The 18,723-nt window shown below is 38.6% G+C and overlaps 1 long non-coding RNA gene across 2 annotated transcripts; it reads left to right on the top strand.

Moving 5' to 3' along the window:
* The first annotated feature begins 3,215 nt into the window (after positions 1-3,215).
* On the top strand, positions 3,216-15,160 carry LOC145720770 (uncharacterized). Of its 2 annotated transcripts, none has more exons than XR_014143984.1 (3): positions 3,216-3,376; positions 9,813-9,927; positions 14,721-15,160. It is a non-coding gene; the product is annotated as an uncharacterized LOC145720770 (long non-coding RNA). The 2 variants fall into 2 exon arrangements; XR_014143985.1 differs by having other exon boundaries at positions 3,216-3,380.
* Positions 15,161-18,723: the final 3,563 nt, after the last annotated feature.

The raw sequence follows: 18,723 nt of genomic DNA, 5'->3' as shown, positions 1-18,723 counted from the left end.
TCCCAAGGAGCAGAGAGCCCGATGCGGGACTCGATCCCAGGACCCTGGGATCATGACCTGAGCTGAAGGCAGACGCTTAACCATCTGAGCCACCCAGGCGCCTGGAATTTTCTCTTTTTCAAGGTAATGATACCCTTTAGAGCCTTGGATTGATAATAGAGTCTGGAATTATAAAATCACACCTCTGGGGGAGAAAAAGAAGAAATGAAACAGCTTGTTCATTTTCACGTGCAAGACCTAAAATTTAGATGATCATATTAAGGTATGTAGGAAAGTCATGATCCCATCAATCAACAATCTCATTGACAATCTTTCTAAAAGGAGGTTGCTGGAACTTTCTTTAAAACAAAGTTACTTTCAGGGTGACTCGGTGGCTCAGTCATTAAGCGTCTGCCTTCAGCTCAGGTCATGATCCCAGGGTCCTGGGATCGAGCCCCGCATGGGGCTCCCTGCTTGGCAGGAAGCCTGCTTCTCCCTCTGCCACTCCCCCTGCTTGTGTTCCCTCTCTCGCTGTGTCTCTCTCTGTCAAATAAATAAATAAAATCTTAAAAAAAATAAAACAAAGTTACTTTCAAAAGAAGACAATTCTGAAAACATAATCTACTATTTGAATTTTTACAGGGATGTAGTCTAACTTCTATCAGGTCTTGAGGTTTGTACTAGAAGTTCCTTTGGCCTGAGTCAGGAGACTTGGCTCTGGGTAGGTGACCTTGGGCAAGTTATTTAACCTCTCTAGTTGTCTTGCTTTCTGTGGTGGCTGGGGAGGGAAGGAACACAGATAGGGTAGAGAAGAACTCAGTGGTAACTCAGGTCCCTCACATTCTCTTCTTTTCTTCCGTTCCCTAGGTTTTTGTGACTATCGATAACATAATTTTCTTGGTGTGGATTTTGCTACACAGAAGAAAGATGGAGTCTAGGCTTTGTGCCCAGCACCCGGTAAAGTTTTATGTTGGAGAAGTTTTAGCATGTTGATTAAAAGTAGAAGCAGTCCACCTGACCTGCCTGATCGAATTGTGACCTTATCAGTTGCATGAACTTTGGCAAATTTCCCCCCTAAGTCTCAATGCCCTCGAACGTAAAATGCAGAAAATAGTAATACCGCCCTTGCAGATTTTGTGAGCATTAAGTGATGTAAGCTATGTAAAGTAACTAGTATAGAGTCTGGCATTTAGTAAGTGTTCAATAAATATTATCATTATTATGTGCAATTCAGATATTAGTAAATATTTTCTAATGCATTTGGTGATGATGAAGCGCTGTTTTAAAGCTGGAAAATTTATTACATTTCATACAGCAGTGATATTAAGTAGCTCCTAGAGAATTAAAGCTGCTTAAATGAAGTCAGACTCTCATTCTTCTCTGGGAGCAATTATAATAGATTAAAATTATTTGTGTGCATTTGCAATACTGAGGGACTGGCCTCGCTTTCCTGGCGTGGGAAGTTGCCAGTCAGCTGGGGATACCGGGAGCATGCAGGGGCAGGAGAGTCAAAGGACCAAGGATTTCATCCCTCCTCTGCCACCACTGAATGACTCATTGAGGCAAGTTGCTCAGCCACTCACTGTATCAGCAATCTCATTTCTGAAATGGAAACAATATTCTGCTGGTAGAAGTGATTCAAGAACGAAATGAGATTACCCAAGGTGCCTGGCACAGAGTGGGGGTTCTATGTCATTTGGTTTCCTTCTTGAAAACCAATATTTGAATAACGCCAAATGAGGCTTATTAAACCAATTTAATTGTAGAATTTTAAAAGTTTCTTACTTCAGAACGAACTCAAGCTATTTGTGTAAGTTTCAACTTACTAACACTTTCTATTACTGAAATGTCCTCAACTTCTGAAATTGGGGGTTTTATTTTTAATGTACAAAATGATGAGTCTCAACCTGATAAAAGAAGACTAGAAGAATTTTGTATTGCTAGAAAATTTCCAAGGTTGTTTTCACATCATGTCTGTGGTCTGTGACACTTAACTTTGGATTCCAGGTGTTCCTGGTCTCCTCGGCAGCACCTGGGCATCTTATCGCTGTGTTTTCCTGGTGATCCAGTTTTCTCTGGACCCTTCTCCCTGGCCCCACATGGTCATAACCCTATCTCTTTAACCCGTCAGGTTACATTAATGGAAGATCAGCATGAAATTAGCTGTTGATAAGCCTTTATTGAATACCAGAGGGTGATAAGTGGCAGGGCATTACATTATACAATGGAAACATCATTGGATACAACACACCATTGTTTCTGAAGTGAAGAAATTGAGCAGCATCACAAAGAGATCTTTAATTTCAGCTGCCTCCATCCCTTAGGCCACGCCTACTTCTGGTTCCCTCGGGGTTCATGCAGAGTCCCCTTCCTTTTTGTCTCATCAGTTCCCCACTGCCGATTCCCATCTCTCCAGCACCCTCATCCCCAAATCATTTTTTACATAAAATTAACGTATTGAGCTCAAAAAGACACTCTTCCCCCTTTCTTTAAAGTGAATTGTGTGGAGCAGTTCAGATCCCTCTATTCTAACTTCTGCATTCCAGATTATGCTGCGGGGCCCGCCTTCCCTACCTGCAACACCTGTTCAGGTAGCCGTCCTCTCCCCAGAGGCAGAAGTGGTAGAGGGCTGGATGCACACGCTCGCGCACGCGCACATTCTGTTTAGATTCGTGTCACGCTTTACATTGGACTGTACACCTCCAATACACTAGATACTTTCATGTGTTGCTATTTAACCATCCTTTTAAATCTGTTATGTATTAAAAACAGATTAAAAACCTGAAAGGCTTTTAAAATTTTTTAAGTTCAAGTATCTTGCTCAAAGATAAACACTCTTAAATGTGAGAACCTAGAATTAAACTTTGCTCTGTCCGAAGCCAAGCCCATTCCCCTGCTGCATCTCATGGAGTTTTTCATTAGAAAAACAACAGAGCAATTTCCAAAACAGTAGATTGTCATAGGTAGCAAATATCCTTAACAAAATCAAATAATTGCCTTCAAATAATTGCTACTTCTCTTTTAAAACGTGCATAAGGAATTATGGAAATATAAGGTAGGAATTTCCATCCATATAAAAGAACATTTAAATCTCAAAAGCTGTTGAAATCTGATTTCTGTCCCATCTGCAATTCAGAAATCCCTAAGGCCCAAGACTATCCAACAGTGGGACAAATGAAATAGATGTCTCATTGTTTATAAAGTCTCAGTATAAATGTTGGCAGTCCAGCTAGATGATGGGAGACTGCATTTCCTGGTGCTTCTCCCAAACTGCCAAAGATATGACAACTGTTAATTCTCAGTGTCCCTGAGAGGCAAGCAATTTACAGCACAGAAATCAAACCCATAAAGGAAGTGTGCAGAATCTAGGAGTGGATGAGACTGTATTTCAAGTCTGGTAGGTAAGCCAAATTTAATTTTTGACTGCTGGTGAGATCGGGAAGATTCTGCTTGTGTATTTCCACTGGAACTTTACACTGTACCCTGTCACATCATGACGGCATTGTGGTAATTCTGGATTCTTATTTACCACTAATGCCTTGAGCATATTAAGTACAATTGGTTCATGTCCAGTGAGCTTCAGGAGAAATTGCATTATTTTGGGTAATAAATTTTGTACTCATATGTGCCAGGGCACTGTCTAAAATATATAATGCATCGTTAGATGAATAGATTAACAACGTTTTTCAATCTAATTATTTAATAGTTGCTTTCCAGATAATTTTGTTACAGCTTAAACTTTTTTTCTATTTGGTCAACTACAAAGAGGGGATGCTGGGGGAAAAAATTGTTTGGTAGAATGGTGGAAAATGCATTAAAATTCTTTGAATAATTTTCTCATAGAAGCAATTTTTCATAGTGTAATGGTGAAACCAACACTTTACTGATGAGATCTCACAGCATCTTGATTAACGTTTCAGTCCGGAATCTCCCTAATCAACATCTGCTAGAAAATGTAAAACAGAAAAAAAATTAATAACTGCCTAGATATCTGAAGTATGCTCTTAGTTGCACACACATTTCTACCCACATTTTGTGGAAATAAAAATAGCTTGGTATATTGAATCACAAAGCGATAACAAGAATTGCTTTCTCATCTGGTCTGGCATATGAGAAACCCACAAAACAATGCGTGCACTGGTCCCACAGGTGTGCAAGCTACATCATAACAAAGAGACATTATTCCCCAGACTCGTTCTAGTGGTATCATCATTTGTGCTGAGACACAAAGAAGTAAACAAATGCCCAGTGCTGGCTTTGCTTTTGTGTCCCCCCCACTTGGAAGCCTGAACTGGGTCAGGGAGGAGTCAGATGAGAGGGGGTGGTAGGCCAACTTTAGCTGTCAGCTGATACACTGAAAAGGAGGAAAGGAGAACATAACCGGAGACAGTGTTCTCAAAGTTATGATGAAGATATTGCTAGAAAATTCTGTCATATTTCCTTTTAAATTTATTTTCCTTGTAAATTGGATTGTTTTATGACTAAGAAGCCTGGGTAAGGGTTTTTCTTTTTCTTTTTTTTTTTTTTTTAAGATTTTATTTATTTATTCATGAGAGACAGAGAGAGAGAGAGGCAGAGGGAGAAGCAGGCTCCCAAGGAGCAGAGAGCCCGATGCGGGACTCGATCCCAGGACCCGGGGATCATGACCTGAGCCGAAGGCAGACGCTTAACCATCTGAGCCACCCAGGCGCCCAGGGTTTTTCTTTTTATGAGATGGAAGAACCTTTGTTTTCACTTCTCCAGCCTATGAATAGTTTATATTTCAGATGTAGTTGACAACCGCTTGGGCTTTATTGCCTCGTTTGAAAAGCTGTAAAACAGCAGACTTGCAACCCTCAAGATTACCTCTTTTTACAGTGGTGAATCCAACAAAATGTCAACTGAAATTGTTAAATTTAATGATTTAATCTAATTTTATATTGTGACCATTAAGTAAGCCAAATCTAGTATTTGATCGCTGAGAGGCCAAGAAGATCTGAGGGCCACTGTCATGTGGTTTGACGAGAGTTTAGCAAAAAGATTGAATGTTGCTGTTGATTTTATAGATGTTCATGCTTAGTTTGTCTTCCTTTCTCTGCAGTTTATAGAATTCTGAAGATTGTAAGCTGCAGCAATCTCTTTATTATGTAAATCGTATTTCATATATCATTTCCCAGTATTCCAATCATGAGAATGGAGGCCACACATGACCTCAGTAAACCTTAGGCCTTCTCACAGTGCCAATGAGGATGTCTGCAGGGTTCCTGGGGGTTGCCTCATGCGAATGTAGCCCCACATGACAGTCCCTCTATCAGATTTCCTTGTCCCAGGTTGATCATCTACCAAATCTTCCCCATCTCAGCATAACCAACCCAGGGATTACACAGCAGCCAAGGAGTAATGATGGAATTGTCTTGGCCCCACACTTCCCAGTCCAATCTATCATGAATCCCTATGGACTCTTGCAGCCCTAATAGAACTGTAGCATCTCAGTCATTTCATCATACTTCAGGTAAATCCCAGCAGCTAGAATACCTGCCTCTCTAAGTCTGAGGGCTCTGCCTGAACATGAAAGGTCACTCTGCCCACACTCGAAGTAGTTGGAGGTCATGGGGGATTAGTGCTGCGCTCCATCCCTCCTCCCCACCACCCACTCAGCAGTCCTCAACCAGTGACTCTCAGGGATTGGTGTATAAATACTCCAGATCCTGACTCCTTGGGTAGAATAACTCTGAAATGTTTTCCAGAATTTCCCCAGGAGAGCAAGCTCTGGTTGCCTATTGTAGTAGTTGGCTTAATCACATCCCTTTACTCGCTGTCTTCCTTTCCTGTTTTACTTCCCCACCTCACTTGTGTGCCCTGTACCTCCCAGATAAACTACTTACACTTGAATCTTTGTCTTAGAGTACACCTTGGGGACAAACTATGAACACCATATTCAAAATATATCCCAAATTCATCATCTCCTTTCATCTCTTTTGCTATCACTCTAGCACTGCCCCAATGGCAGCAAGAGCCTCCAAAATAATATCAGCTCAAATGTCATTGCTAATCTGCAAGTAGGCCCATTAGCAGCTGGTTGAGGAGGTCTTGCTATAGAAATATCCACTCATTCAATTAATTCATTTTTTTTAAGTGCCTACCTATGAGTGCCTAACAAGATGATGAAATGAGAGAGCTTGAAAAGTAAGGAAGGTGATTCTTCCATATGGGTCATGCATGGTTCAGGTCAAATTTATTCTTAGAGCATTAACCTGAATATTAATCTGATGTCATCTGCAGATTATGGAATTTGCCTTTTCCATATATATATATGAATATATATCTTGCCTTTTCCATATATATATAAATATAATATATTATATATATATACTTACACTGTTTTTAAATGTAGACTTCAGTCTTCTAAATTAATTGATACCAAATACTCTTCTCTTGTTCCTGACCATAATAGGGATGCTTCTACTCTTTCAACATTTAGTCTGAAACTACCTTTTTTCACTGGTTATATATATATAATACAGAAAGGGATACAAATCATTGCAAAGATGAATCCAGTTATATATATCCTACTAAGAAATGCTAATTAGGAATTTGTTTTTAATCTTTCTAATTTTTTATTCATACATATAGCAAGATATATTAATTCACTTTCTAAGTTAACCATCTTTGCATTCTGGAGATGAGTCCCATTTGGTCACGGGGTAGTTTCCACTTAATTGTCTGTGTAGTTATTTAAATTCTAGGGCAGTGGTTTTCAAATGTACTAAGTGTTGAGCAGGGGTGCCTGAGGAGTGACAGCAGGGAAAAGAAGTGCACAGAGGAGTGAAGTACTCTTCCTTCAACTGATGTTGCTCTGCTTTCATCTGTTTCATGTGTCGCGATTTTGTTTTTGGAGCATCTGTGAGGTATTTGAAAACTTGCTCTCTGCTGTGGGAGGTGCAGTTCATTGCCCACGTTGATTGCTGTTTGCCCAACTTCATTACTCTTTGATACCAGAACCTTCCATTTTGCAATGGTATTGTGGGGCAATGTTCACAGACAAAAGAAATGAGTCATGATTGGACTAAATGAATTGGAGTACTTCCACCCTACTTTGCAAGTAATTTGGGCTGATGTTGCCAAATGAACCAGGTATTGTCAAGGAGATACAAAAGGGACAGATGCTTTCTGGGACTCCTCTGTGAGAGATTTTCTCCCCTAGTACAAAGAGGGAATTGTAAGGAGGGAGCTTTGTCTCCTCCTTCCAGAATGGGGTGTATCTCATGAGGATGGCCTGCCTCCGAGGGCAGAGTCATCTTGCTAACATGAGGTGAAGGTGAGGAGAAGCAACTCAGGGCTATGGCATCACTAATTTTTCAATGGACCCTGATACAGCTTGTTTCTGACTTTGTCTTTAGATGGGAATTATTAACCTACTCCTATTGTTCGATCTATTTTAATCAGGCAGCCAAAGGTAGTCTAAGCGGTACATCTGCTAAACAAATTTAAAACCCCTGCCTGGGGGCGCCGGGGTGGTTCAGTCGTTAAGCGTCTGCCTTCGGCTCAGGTCACGATCCCAGGGTCCTGGGATCAAGCCCCGCATCGGGCTCCCTGCTCAGCGGGAAACCTGCTTCCCCCTCTCCCACTCCCCCCTGCTTGTGTTCCCTTTCTCGCTGTGTCTCTGTCTGTCAAATAAATAAATAAAATCTTAAAAAAAAAAAATAACAAAATAAAACCCCTGCCTGGGCTATTGTTTTTCCTTAATCAATATATGAAGTACCCAAGATTAACAATTGCTCTTTAGCAGTAATACTTAGAGAGGAGTCTCTGGCCAATGGCACTCCAGTTGTTCCATCAAAAGCTGCCCGAGAATTCTTTTTGTTCTGTATTTGCTACAATTCAACTAAGAAAGAAGGCTCATAATATGGCTACTTCTTAAAATTATTTTAAGCAGGAAATACTCCTTTCAAGTGGATAATAATTAAAAGGAGGAGAAAATTATTAGTTCTGTTTTCTCCACTTAGTATTTAAGGTACATGGAAGGTATTTAAGATGAGTTTTATATCAGAAAGCTTGCATCCATTATGGATGATTCCTTATTCAGAGAGAAGAGAAGTAGCGTGCATGCGAATGAGCTGCCTTATCAGACTTAAGGCAACAATAATTTGTGAAATGTAATGTACTTTCTCGAAACCAGTAATACTGGCAGGAGATTATTACAGAATCCAAAGAGCACAGAAGTTCTCTCCTACCGGAAAAAAGTAAAAGAAAGACTTCCTGTAAACTGAAAATAGGAGAGCTAGAATATAAGAGGGGACTGATGTTTTCCTCCCTACAATGGGGGCTCCTAAGCCCTTGACAAGGGTTATTTCCATTTTGTTTCTTGCTTTTTATTTTTATGGGTTTTTTTCTTTTCAAGTTCATTTGCCATTCCCCCAGCCCCAAGTCCTATGGACAGAATTAGAAAATTGTCATTGTTAGTAAGTGACATACCATTTCAATTGATAGACAAGGTCACAGTACAAAAACTGGAGAGAATCAGGGGTGCCCAGGTGGCTCAGCCTGTTAAGCGACTGCCTTTGGCTCGGGTCATGATCCCAGGGCCCTGGGATCAAGCCCCACATCGGGCTCCCTGCTCAGAGGGGAGTCTGCTTCTCCCTTTGACCCTCCCCCTGCTTGTGAGTGCTCTCTCTCTCTTTCTCCCAGTCAAATGAATAAATGAAATCTTAAGAAAAAGAAAATAAAACTGAAGAGAATAAAAAATCACTGGCACACAGAATGCTATACGAATCACATATATAATTAAACTGTGGGAGAAAGAAGACAAAACCCAGAAGAATTGGGGCAGAGTGTAATCATGGTGGATATGGATCCAGGATGTTAAGAAAAAGCATGACACTAGAAGGAACTGCATGAACTTTATGAGCTATATACACGGCACAACCCAGACCTGCTCCTGGGGGATGGAGTGAGAGCCCCAGGGGCCTCTGGCATCCCCCACTGTGTTCATGCTGAAGCCCCTCTTCCCCAGGGCCACTGACTGCCAGAGAAAGCACAGGCCCCTTCCTGCCCAACATGGGCCTCCTCTAAGCGGTGGCTTCAGCTCAAGGGCCCCCCATTAGCATGGTCCAAATTTTCCTATGATGACACAACAGTCTGAGGCACACAGCCTCTCCTCCTTGCTTTCCCTCCCCTTCACGGTGGTCGGGATTGCATGGCTGTCTGGGGACTCTGTCTGCCTTCCCTGGGTCCTCATCCTCATCCTTCCCGGGCATTCTCCCAACAAATCTCATGTGTGCTGAATCCTGTCTTGGCATCTGCTTCCCGGAGGATCTGAACTGATGCCTATGCATGCATTTCTTTATTACACAGATGTAATAACGTAAAACAGCATTTTGAGAAAGAAACCAGAAAACTATTAGCCCTTTTCCTTCCAGTGTTTTTCATGTTTACATAATGACAATATTTCAGTAATTATTAATTGTTGTTTGTTTAAAAATGGCTTTGAATTGTTTCTTCCCATTTCGTCATGATTTATTTTACTCTAGTTATCTAGTTCTTTTTTAAACTTAATTGTAGGCATGTTATAATGTTTCAATTGATATACCATAAACCATTTATAGATTTATAGTCATTTATATATCACATCCTTATTCCAAATAGTGTTGGAAAAAATTACATATATATATTTTATGTATATATATTATACTTCATAATATATATAGTTTCATAATATATATATAATGTATATATATACATATTTATATACATACAAAGAAATTATATATATAATGTATACATATTACATACATTATATGTATGTGTGTGTGCATATATATATATATATATTTCTCCCCCTCCTTTTTTAAAAGGGACTTGAGATGATAGTGCCTTATGGAAAATCCAGAATGACTCCGTGTTTTTTTGAGAACCAACCAGTATGGCTCCTACCTTACCACAGGAAACATTGCTGAAGAGATATGAAAGGTAAGGCATGAGTGTTGCCATTCTAAGGTTCAGCTTTCTTATCTTTTTTAAACATAATAAGTGCACTTTATAAAATATTGGTGAGGATTGTTGAGAATTTAGTTCTAGCATGGACATACCACTTAGTTATTCAATGATGTTATTACAATTGATATTGATTTATTATAATTCTTTAGAACAGGAAGATTTTAAAATCTCATTCACTCATTTCAAAATTTCCTGCATACTTTGCATGTTGAGAAAATGTAAGGAAAAATTCCGAAGTTGTGCACAACCCATTACTTTAAAATTTTTCTTCTAAATTTTTATTCTAAGGGATTTAATTTTTAAATCTGGAAACCAAGACTTCAACTAGTTGTAGTGATTAAAACTGAACTGAAAATTTGAAGATATTATAAGGGACTTGCAGTATGGAAAAGAAAGCTTAACTCAGGGTCAGGTCACTGTTCCCACAGTGCCTTTCGTCTCTGGTGTCCTGGGCATCATCATCTACATGGAGGTTTTTCCAACCAACATTAGCCTTTCTACTTCAATGCTTCTTTTTCCCTGTTCCAGAAGCTCTAAAGTCCCATCCTCCAGCCAACTAGGAAAAACATAGTCTCATAAAATAATTCTGTGAGTGTGTATGTGTATTCCTGACAGAAAACCCTCTCCCCCAATTAAAAAGTCCTTTATATTATTAAACATATACTTAGCATCCCAAGGCTTCCTCGCCAATGTCTGATGAGTGAGTGAATTCTTGAGTTTTGACAAAGAGAATTCACCAGTGAGCCTTGCCTGAACAGAGAAAGTTTACCCCTAAACCTCATCATGTCTGCTTCCACCTAGAATTCCACTAAACGAATTTCTGGACATTTTACAATGGATGCTTTGTCCTTTTCACAAAACTTTCTGATATTTTAAATATTCACATGTAGTCTCAGAGCTTCTGGTCAAATACGGATCCTCAAAATGATGTTGAGCACAGTCTTTCCTTATACAGTGATTTTCATCTATGCTCTGTCCCCGTCTTGGTTTTATCTGTCTAAAAATGAGTTTCTCTGAAGTGAGTCCTTAACTAATGGAGATTAACTAGGAACCCGGTTACTACTTTCTAATTTGGAATATCAATCTGTCTCGTATGTAAGGAAGTATATACGATATTTCTACATTTGCAAAGAGTTATCTATTTCCTAATTGAAAAACAAGATGCTTTGTTTCATGTATATCCCACTGGATTATGTATAATAAAATTATTTGAGACTGCTGGATTTAAAATGAAACATGTATAATAAATTTTTTATTGCCCATTTTCTCATTTGTAGTTCTCCAGTCTGCCAGCAGGCTGCAGCAGAGGGCTAGCTTTAGCTTTAGATTAGCATGTTAAAGGTGTTAAGATCTTTTCCCTCTCTCCTTCCTTTCTTCCTTTTCTCTTTTTCTCTCTCTCCTCCCTCCATCCCTCAGCCCCCTTCTTGCCTTCTTCCTCCCTTTCTTTCTCCTTTTTCTTCTTCAAACTGGTTCTATTTTGTTAAGTGGAGGAATTGGCTCAGTAATGAAATGTATATGTCAACATTCGATTTTAAATAATGTCAATGATACTCGCTTTCTAATTTTTTAAAGTAAGGGGATAGAGACTAAAATAATAATAATAACAGGAAATTATGAATTTACAGTTTGATTAACACAGATAATAATAGCAAAAACCAGATTTGGTTTAAAATACACAAATTATTAAGATTGTATCCACTCCCATAGCATATGCAAATGACCTCCTTTTTGCTACTACATTTGGAAATGTGGAAAAAGGCATTTCAATCATAGCTCTCATCAGTTATTCACTGTATCCAGGCCTCTCGATTGTGTTTCTTTCTTTAATGTAATAGTACGCAATAATCTCACAGCTGTGCTTTATAGAGTGAACTATATAAGCATCTATATTGAGATTTCGTACACACATAACATAAAAGGGAGAGAAAAGCATCGCAAATAGTGCTTGGCCCACTGCAAAACCATACAAAAGAACTAATGAATCTCTCTCAGAACATTTTTGTAGAGTGACCAGCTGTAAGACTTGATTTGTGTTCCATAATGGGATCAACATTCAAAAGTTGTTTATTTCAAGGTATAACACCACTTTCCCTGTGAGGCATTAATATCTTTAATTGCACACTCTTGGTCATTGTGATGAGTTAAATAAAACTCCCAAGCCAGAATTTGTTTTCTTTTCAATGTGCTCATTTACTCCATCTACTTAAAAGCATTTACCCAAAGCCTCCCAAACACATTGCTTACATGTAAAATATCCTAAGTGCTGACTTTTTGCTTTGGTATTTGCAGTTGAGTGTTTATTGTTAAGTGGGGAGTGTTTTGAACTTACATTTAATTCACAAAAGTGTCGTTCTTCAGCTGGTTGAAAGTGTTCTGTAATAGAAGTTTTGTAGCATTAGTTTTGGTATATAACACTGGCTTTCATTCCACATTCAGTCCACAGATATTTATTGAGCTATTATCGCTGGCATGCATTAAGCAGGGCAGGTCCGGGTCTGTGCTCACGTGGGGCTTAGGAGGGGACAGGAGGGAAGACATACTTCAGCTGATAACTGCATCCATCTTTAAAATAATTATGATTGTGTTAAGGGCTATGAAAGAGAAAAACATTGTGTTATGAGAACATATAAGAAAAGCACTAAAACTGGTCTGGGGGTGAGGAAATAGATTAGGGAAGCTTCCCGCTGTGACAGATAGGAAATTCATTAGTCTCAGACAGTGGTTTAGAGTGAGGGTTGATTATTGTCTTTAATTCGTAATTAAATGAGGGAACCTATAATTAAGCATGAATCAAAACCTTAAGTAATATAGCACATTAATTTATTGTATGGAATAATCATTGTGGGAAGTGGTAATATGAGATAGAGCCACTTCATTTGAATGGTAACAGCTTGAATTCTATGAAAAAAGGTTTATCTTTCCTATGGCAAGCCCGCAAGTGTGGCCATTATGGCTTGCAAAACCAGAAACCGAATATCTTAAATTATATGGCCATTTATCCATATGTTATGGCTTTGTTAAATCTTGTTGGAACATACGGATTTTAAAAGTGTACAGTAAAATCACATTTTGATATAAAATAACATCTTTTCATAGAATCTATTTATTTTGTCTCCTTTTTCCCACCCTTCTAGTCTTCTTTTTTCAGTATTTTAAAACCCATATTTGATATCCATTTTATATTTTATATTGCTATTTTTCATTGGTAAGTATATTTACCTGGTCTTCATTCAGCGGTAGAGTGGATTAACATCCTAACTTAAATTGATGCTGACTGAAAACAATGAAGACATGATAATTACTAGATTGCATAGCACTAGGTGGTGTAAATATCTTTGTTAATAGAAAAAAAAAAAGAGAAAGAATAACATAACATTACCAGAGATTAATGGATTAGGGTAGTATACACATAAAATGGATATAAAAATATATAAGACAGTTGACCAGAATATGAAAGGAGAGATCATGGTGGGGAAGGAGTCTGAAGGAAATGATGAATCCTAAAATCAACCAGACTCATAGTCCCAAAAAGAAATGCTGAAAGCAGAAAAACAAATGAAAATCGATTAAAAGAGCAATTAGGTTAGACCGAAGTAGCATAGCAGGAGACCTCAAAACATTTTGTGGAGGATACTCTGAGAAAGTCTGGAAACAGGATGAGAATAACAGGGCCATCTAGGAATGAGCAAAACAAATGACTAACTCTAGACAAGAACGACAAACACAAAATAATCAAAGGTGCAGAAAAAATACAAATGCTGAAGGTAAAAGGTATTGTGGTTTCTTATGAGAAAATTAACAGGACAGCAAGACAAAAAGAAATGTAGTCTAAAAGAAGAAAAAAAAAATGAACTGATAAATGTGAGCCATAAACTGATGACCTACAATTATTCCAAGATATATAAACACTTTTTAGAATTTTACAAAAGAAGTATTTCTTATTTGATTAAGTAATAAAAATAGTCTGAGCGTCATGGATGGCTTAGGGACTAGAGTGTTTTTAGGGAGTTGTGCTTTCTTTGGGGTCTGTGCATGATTCACGTGAACCTTAGAAGGATAGAACAAATTTGGCCAATGAAATCAGCCCACATCCCACCCCAGCAGTCTCCTACCCACATCCACTTTGCAGGAACCTTATTAGCAGACACACATTGACAACTGTCACTATTGTCCCTGGTCTGTTTAATTCCCCAAATAGATTGCAATACAGTGTTTTTGTTTCTGTTTTTGTTTTAATTCCTTGTACCAAGTTTGAAACCCTAAACCCTAGAATTTATGTTCCAGAGAGGAGAAAAGAAACATTCCTTTACTTTGTTAACACCACATCTTACTTTCCCAAGGGTTATAATGAGGTCCAATTGTTTTTGTGAAAATTTGTTTTGTTTAACAGAGATATTCTAACTCAATTATCTGGGAGTAAAAGGAACAAAAGAAAGGCATTATGCAAATGTCATCAAATCTGGAATTTTCAAACCATTTTATAATTAATATCAAGGTTCTCCTTGCATGCCATTAATATTTAACCTCTGAAAGGTGAGAACCATTGGAAAAAATATGAAATGTAATAGGGAGTAAAGAAAGGTTAGACCATATGAGATTTAGGTCATGTTCTCGATGATAATAGGGCTCCAACTGATCAGGTCATTTGTGGAAACTGGTCATAAAATGTCCATTGTGCTTTAAAAAAACCCTTGCTTTGTTGAATTGATAGGTAAAAGTAAATATCATTTTATCTGTGGACTGACCTTCCTCCCTTAAAATTTTAGTGTTACAACTTCTCCAAAGGATTTGTTTAAGATTTTACTCCATAATATGAAAATGAATGGAATAATCTCTGTGAAGTTAGAAATTTCAGAGTCAAAGATGGAAAATTGAAGATACAAGTGTATTTAATTTGGGACAACATTGTGCTCTCCACAATCTTTGTTGTATCTCATTGGTCATCAATCATCAATACTCCCAGAAGCAGAGGACTGCATGCTCAAGTGCATTATATATATATATGTCTTAATCTATCTATCAATCTATCTACCTATCTATCTCTATATCTTATACACATACATATGTGCATATATATACATTTCATTATGTATTGTGTTATAAAATATTGGATTATATGTAACAGTTAATATTATGTGTCTTATACTCTGTATAACTATGTATTAGTAACTTAAAAATAATGTATGTTTTCCAAATTTTAAAAACAGGTGGGGTATGTAATAGTACATATTGTATCATTATAAATGATGTAATATACACGTAGAGTGTAATATATACATGTGGTATGTGTATACTTTTTTGAGTAATTATGTGCACTGGAAGGGAATTGAGACTCCTGAGGTTGTAAATTCATATACAGTGTATATGCACGCAGTCTAAAAATACAAGTTCTGGGTGGCAGTTATGAGACATTTTATTTTAGTTATTGTTTGTACTTAAAATGGATCCATTTTATTGTAGGTAAATTTTACCTCAGTAAGACTGATTTTTAAGAACATTATCCGGGAACTAATTATTTAGGGTAAATCAGCTCCATTAACTCTCTCTTCCTTCTCTTATAGTTGCTCCTATTGTAGCTATCTCACTCATTCTCATAAAACACATTTGAAAAATGCAAGGGATATTCAAATAAGTCCATTTTCCTACTTTTTAGATGCTATGATCATTCATTGGCCTGCAAGGTTGTTTTAAGAAATCTTGCCTATGGTTCTCAAAAGTTGACATTGGGAAACTGTACTATAATCCTTATTGTCCTTGAATGTAGAAAAAGCAAAGGTAATAAATAAGCATTGGACCCAATCATTGGATAAAGTACAAGTAAATCAAATTCATTAAAACAGTAGAAAATTTCAGTGTTATATGGAAGAGGAAAATGTAAGTGGAATGCTATCTAATTCTCTTGAAAAGAAACTGGGAAGTTTAAGGTTGGGGTTTTTATTGTTGTCGTTATTTGTTTGTCTTATAAGAACACGTTTTGGACAAAAATGATACCAGCCTGCTGACAAATTTTTCATGGGCTTAGGTGATTGCCATCTGCAGAGCTTCAAAATTGGCTTGAGTTTGTCTCGGATAAATGTTTGTAGAATTATGGAGAGCATATAAACAATCAAAGGAAACTCATTGTCCCAACAGAAAAAGCTAGATTGATTTTCTCTAATAGTTCTTAGTTGCAGACGTATTTCATCTCTGGATATGGTCTGGGAAATTTTATTTGAAAAATAACCCCACTGGGCCTGGGTCTCTGCCATGTCTTCTCTCTTGGGTTGGTATGAATGGGCTCGGTGTCACTGTTCTAGTCCAAACACTTCTAGCTGGGCCTTGCTATTCATCATTGGAGTGGATGCCTCTGTTTTCAGTTTGCTAATTTCTTCTTTTGTTTACGTGTTTGTGTTTTTATATTCCATATTTTCTTCATGAATGGCCATTTACTGATTGTTGTTGTTGCTATTTTCTCAAGATCCAACTCAAATGTATCTCACCTAGAAGTCTTCTTATTTCTCTAACGAATGATCTTCCCTACTGTTTTATTTGCCTCTTCTTCACCCCGTTGGTGAGGAAGATATTCCTTTCTTAGGGTTCTGGGGATGTAGAGCCCAGGACATGTAACACTGAATAGCTGAGATGGACAGCAATTTATTAGTCACATATATTCATAGACCAAAGAAGAAGGACACCGAGCACCACACGGGGCCACGTGGGGATTGCACTGGGGAACAGAGTGAGGCTGCAGGTTTTGCTGTGCCAAGAATATCAGGTACCTGCGGGAGGATGTGATTGGCTTGTTTGAGTAACTGTGTGGGCTGGCGGGGAAGTGAGTCTCCTCAGGTTGAGGACAAGGTGAAGTACAGCCTGTCTCGAAGATACAGGTACTAGGTGGATGGGGAGTCTTTCCTAATGGGTGATGGGTGTATCAGGTAAGAGCCAGGGAGATCTTGGTTAGGTCTTTGGGGCCCTGTGAGGTTCGAGCTGTCAAGGAAGCACTTGAAATTTTAGGTCTTGCAATATACTGACCTAATCATTCTTTTTGAAAATTTAATTTCCTACTTCATGGTTCTAATTTGTCCCATAAAATCTGGCACACGATGCTACTTTGCCATGCTGTTGCTTGCTGGCAATTTTGCTAATTTAACCTAGTCTCTCAGTTAGATGGTAGACAAGAGACAGTTTATTTTTCCTTATGACTTCTCCACGCCTCCCCAGAATTTTACCTTTCACCTACATTTTATACGTGTGGGTATGTATCGTATTCATTTCCTAGGGCTGCTATAACAAAATACCACACACTGGGTGGCTTACAACAACAGAAGTGAATTCTCTCAAATCTCTGGAGGCCAAAAGTCTGAGATCCAGGTGTTGCAGGGCTAGCCTCCCTCAGAAGGCTCTGGAGATGGATCTTTCCTTGCCTTTTCTATGCGTTGTTACACAGCTCCTATCTTCGGCCTCGTGTTAGCATGGCCTTCTTGCTTTGTGTGTCTCTGTATGGCCTTCTCCTTATAAGAATGCCAGCAATTGGATTTAGGGTCCACCTTAATCCAGTATGACCTCATCTTAACTTGATTACACCTGCAAAGACTTTAAGGTCTCATTCACAGGTCCTTCAGTGTATATTTCTGGGGGGACACAATTGAACACAGAGGATTAGGGAAGACATGCATGTTGTGTATGTATATACACAGTCCAGAGAAGTTCCTGCAAATGACTTGTCTAAGATTATACAGAAAGCACAAGTGTCAATAGGGGAAGACCTCAGACCTCAGCACTTCCGGCCAACTTCTTGTCCAGCGCTGAGAATGAATAGTACCTATCAGTGTGCCTTGGTGCATAATTTGCTTCTTAGACATTGTAAAGTCTACTCCGTACCTATGAAGTCCTGTATGAGGTTCAAGGACTATCTCAATACAAGCCAATTCTTTACACAAAGTTGCTATAATTCACACTGCCTATGATAGGAAAGGGGCAGAAGTATCTGTGTTGGCTCTAGCTTGTGATTTTGCCTGTAGCAAAAGAACATAATATAGGAGGCTGGAAAAAATGGTTATTTCAACTTTATGACCGAACAAGCCACAGAATGGGGTCTGAAGCTTTCTTGGCATTTTCTGCATGTCTGGTCCCTTTCTGTCAGTTTGTAGCTAATCGCAATTGGCAGAATCAGCGGTCCTCCTGTGGGTGAAAGTTTTGGGTTGTTTCCTTACACCAGTGATTTCAGCTTTCCTTCAAGGTCAAGGAAACAAGCCGCATTAATCACTCAATTCTCCATTACAGAGGAAGCCTGTTACCACTAGGTGTTTGTACCAGCCACGTGAGAGGGGTTACTCCCATAGGCTGCTTTACCGAGCAAAGTAAAGTGCGAAGAGAACAAAGAAGGGTCAGAGAGCAATTTACTGCAGCCTCAGTAAAATATCACGCTTTGATTCTCCTCCTCCTCAAAGACTGCTTGTCTCAGGTTTAACAAAAAGACAGGTATAACAGGGATGGCACATTTTATCTGTCAGCTGACCCAGTTTAGCTACTGAGAAAGCTTTCCAGATACATCTATTATTATATAGTCATTAGTATTGGGCAAGGATTGGGATGGAACCAACTACCATGAATTTAAAAAATACTTGCTAACTGAGGGTTGCTGGAGTGGTGGGAGGGATGGGGTGGCTGGGTGATGGACATTGGGGAGGGTATGTGCTATGGTGAGTGCTGTGAATTGTGTAAGACTGATGAACCACAGACCTGTACCCCTGAAACAAAGAATACATTATATGTTAATTTAAAAAATAA

This window comes from Leptonychotes weddellii, chromosome 3, assembly GCF_054177405.1.
Source record: "Leptonychotes weddellii isolate Sample4059 chromosome 3, ASM5417740v2, whole genome shotgun sequence".
Classification (NCBI taxonomy): Eukaryota; Metazoa; Chordata; class Mammalia; order Carnivora; family Phocidae; genus Leptonychotes; species Leptonychotes weddellii.
The sequence above is the reverse complement of the archived record's forward strand: the minus strand, read 5'-3'. Positions and strand labels throughout refer to the sequence as shown.